Here is a 3,811-nt window from a genome sequence, read left to right on the forward strand (position 1 = left end):
CAAAAAAAAAAAAAAAAAAAGTTTTTGTCTAGTTTTCCACCCCAATAGAAGCTTCTCAGAGGCAGAGTTCTGGCCTGTCTTTTAAAAATTTTTTTAATTTTTTGAGTTGGAGTATCACTCTGTTGCCCAGGCTGGAGTGCAGTGGCATGCTCCCAGCCACTGCAGCCTCAACCTGCTGGTCTCAGGTGATCTTTCCGCCTCAGCCTTCCAAGTAGCCGGAACTACAGGCGTGCACTACCACGCCCAACTAATTTTTTGATTAATTGTAGAGAGGAGATCTCACCAAGTTTCCAGGGTGGGTCTTGAACCAGCAGGCTCAGGCAATCCACTCACCTCGACCTTCCAAAGTGCTGGGATTACAGACTGAACCACCGCGCCTGGCCTGGCCCTTTTTTACCACAGAAGAGCCAGCCCCTAGAAAGGTGTCTGGCCCATGGTAGGTACTCAATAAGTGTTTGTGATCTGAATGAATGAGTAAATGTTAGCTTGATTCCAAAGCTAAGCTATTTCAATCAGACTACGCTGAATTGCCTATGAGAGAGTGTGAGACAGTGTGAGTTTTTGTTTTTGAGTTGGAGTCTCACTCTGCTGCCCAGACTGGAGTGTAGTGGCCGCTCCCGGCTACTGCAGCCTCGACCTGCTGGGCTCCGGCGATCCTTCCACCTCAGCCTTCCGAGTAGCCAGAATTACAGGCATGCCCTACCACGCCCAGGTGATTTTTTTTGTTTGTTTGTTTGATTTATTGTAGAGATGAGATCTCGCTAAGTTGCCCAGGTGGGTCTGGAACCCGTGGGCCCGGCAATCCACTCACCTCAGCATGGGATAACAGGCTTAGCCACTGAGCCCGGCTTAGTTTTTTTTGTTTGTTTTTTGTTTTGAGTTGAAGTCTCACTCTGTCGCCCAGACTGGAGTGCAGTGGCCGCTCCCGGCCACTGCAGCCTCGACCTGCTGGGCTCTGGCAATCCTTCCGGCTCGGCCTTCCGAGTAGCTGGAACTACGGGCACGCGCTACCACAGTCGGCTAATTTTTTTTTTTTTTGATTTATTGTAGAGATGAGGTCTTGCCAAGTTGCCCAGGCGGGTCTCGAACCCATGAGCTCAGGCAATCCACTCACCTCGGCCTCCCAAAGTGCTGGGATTACAGGCTGAGCCACTGAGCCCAGCCGAGTTTTTTTTTTTTTTTAAGAGACAAGGTCTTGCTATGTTGCCTGGCCTGGACTCGTACTTCTGGGCTCAAGCGATCCTCCCATCTCAGCCTTCTGGTTAGCTGGGACTTCAGGTGCCAATACCCCTTCCATCCGTGTGCCCTGGCATGTGAGCCAATTTTTAGCAGTGAACATCAAGCTGTCTTTCCTTGGCTATGCTTGCTAAGCAGGTGATAGAATTTTCAGTGAGAGAAAAATACCACCTGTTAGGGTACTGACGGACAGGGACAGGGTGAATGTGGAGAGGCGAGGGGAGGTGCGCAGCACTGCCGGGGCTTGCAAGCTGGAGGTGCACGCTGGGAACCCAGAGATCCGAGTAAATTGCAAAGAATTGAGACACACAAAAAGGTTAAGAAAGAAAAGTTTATGTAAAAGTAAGTTAGACGGAGCCTAGAAGGTTGAGGCTGCGGTGGCCGGGAGCAGCCACTACACTCCAGTCTGGGCGACAGAGTGAGACTCCAACTCAAAAAAAAAAAAAGTAAATTAGAGAGAGAAAGAGAAGGAAGAGAGAAGATTCACCTCCCCAAGGTGGGGGAGGGGACCAAAGCCAGGGAAGCATGGCGACAGCCATGGCTCAAAGAGCACATGGTCATACCAGACTCTAGCAAGGCAATGGCCGCTGGTTGCTTGTGGTTGAGTCCTTTTAACCATTCCCCTAGATGGGGGAGGATCATTAGAGTGATTGGGTGGTGGTCTGCTGCCATGTCATCACGAAGGGGCAGGCAAGTGCAGGTACTAATGATGTCAGGTGATGGACATCAGGCAGATGGGTGGTTTAGTCACATGATTGCTGCCATGGTGGGGTTTATCTCTGTCACCTGGTCACAGAGAGCTGATTAGGTTAACCCTGGTTGGGGGGGGGGATTCCTGCAAGAGACTTGTTAGACATTTGCAATTCACAAACTCAGACATTTGTAACTCAAAAAATTCCTTTACCAAAGGTGGGGTGGTCATTTGGGCTGTCCTGATCTTATATCTGAAGGAGATTTGCTTAGGGGGGATGGAATAGGTTGCTGTTTGTGCTGCAGTAGAATGTCTGAATGCTTTCTAATGGTTACACTGAGGCAAAAAGACTAAAGAATAAGCTAAGTTTCTTCTAGGTTTCTATAGGCACCTTTCACCACCTTTTCTTAGAGAAAGATTTAAATCAGGAAAAGAACAGGCACTTGGGAGAAAGGTTGTCTTATATCTCTCTTCCTTGAAGGACTCTGATTATTGGTAGCGGGACTTTAAACATACTCTTTTATCTAGAACATTATTCCAGTTAACTGGAATGCAAGAACCTTTAGGGAACCTCTGCCTCCTAGGGTGCCTAACATGGCCAAAGTCATTTGCTGGTGGAAGGAGAATACTGTGCTCTCTGGTGATCTTGTTTACTACCATATCTCTTAGTGATTTGGTCTTAGGACCATAGAGTGCCAGAAAAAGAATCTGCAGCAAATCATCTTGGTGCTTCAGTCAAGAGAGAGTGTGCTTCACTTTAATTAGAAATTTACAACCAGGCTCGGTGGCTCAGCCTGTAATCCCAGCGCTTTGGGAGGCTGAGGTGAGTGGATTGCCTGAGCCTGTGGGTTCGAGACCCGCCTGGGCAACTTGGCAAAACCTCATCTCTATAATAAAACTTAAAAAAATTAGCCGGGCGAGGTAGCACACGCCTGTAGTTCCAGCTACTTGGAAAGCTGAGGCAGAAGGATTGCCGGAGTCCAGCAAGTTGAGGCTGCGGTGACCAGGAGTGTGCCACTGCACTCCAGTATGGGTGACAGAGTGAGACTCCAACTCAGAAAAAAAAAAAGGAAATTTACTCTGATGCTCTTTCAAGGTCAAAACTTATCTATTATTACAACAGTATGTCTCTTGTTACTCTAAAGTGGGATCCAGTTCTATCTTCTTCAAGTTAATGCAGATGGATTTAGAGCCAGGATGCATCTGTTGTTGGTTTACTATCTACTAAAAGCCACTCTTAATTTGAAAATGCAAGGAAATTCTAAAGAGAATCTCTGCTGAGTCTTTATGAGGTAAAAGAAGCAGGAGTATTGCCAAGTATTTTGTTTTCTGTGGGTGGCATGTGTGGTTGTTTGTGAACATAACCTGTACCAACATTTACCAAGTAACTAAAATACTACCACTAACCTTAGCTCATTCCTGCCCAGACCGCTTTCACATGAAACCACTTGGGTGACATGAAGAAATCAGAGTGTAAATCTGGCTTCAACTCTGTACCCTCTGATCTGCTTCCAAGACTAAAATCTGGGTCACAGTTAAACTTGGTGCCTTCAAAATTGGCTAGGGAAATCCCAGATGTCCTCATAACTGGTTTGCCTCCACTTTCTTTTTTTGAGTCAGAGTCTCACTGTTGCCCAGGCTAGAGTGCAGTGGCACGCTAACTGCCACCCTGGCATCAACCTGCTGGGCTCCAGTGATCCTTCTCAGCCTTCCAAGTAGCCGGAACTACAAGTGCACACTACCACGTCCGGCTAATCCACTTTCTTTTTTTGTTGTTGTTGAGTTGGAGTCTCACTCTGCCACCCAGACTGGAGTGCAGTGGCACGCTCCCGGCCACTGCAGCCTCAACCTGCTGGGCTCCAGCAATCCTTCTGCCTCAGCCTT

This window comes from Carlito syrichta, unplaced genomic scaffold (genome assembly GCF_000164805.1).
Source record: "Carlito syrichta isolate Samal-C Ts95f unplaced genomic scaffold, Tarsius_syrichta-2.0.1 Scaffold302395, whole genome shotgun sequence".
Lineage (NCBI taxonomy): Eukaryota > Metazoa > Chordata > Mammalia > Primates > Tarsiidae > Carlito > Carlito syrichta.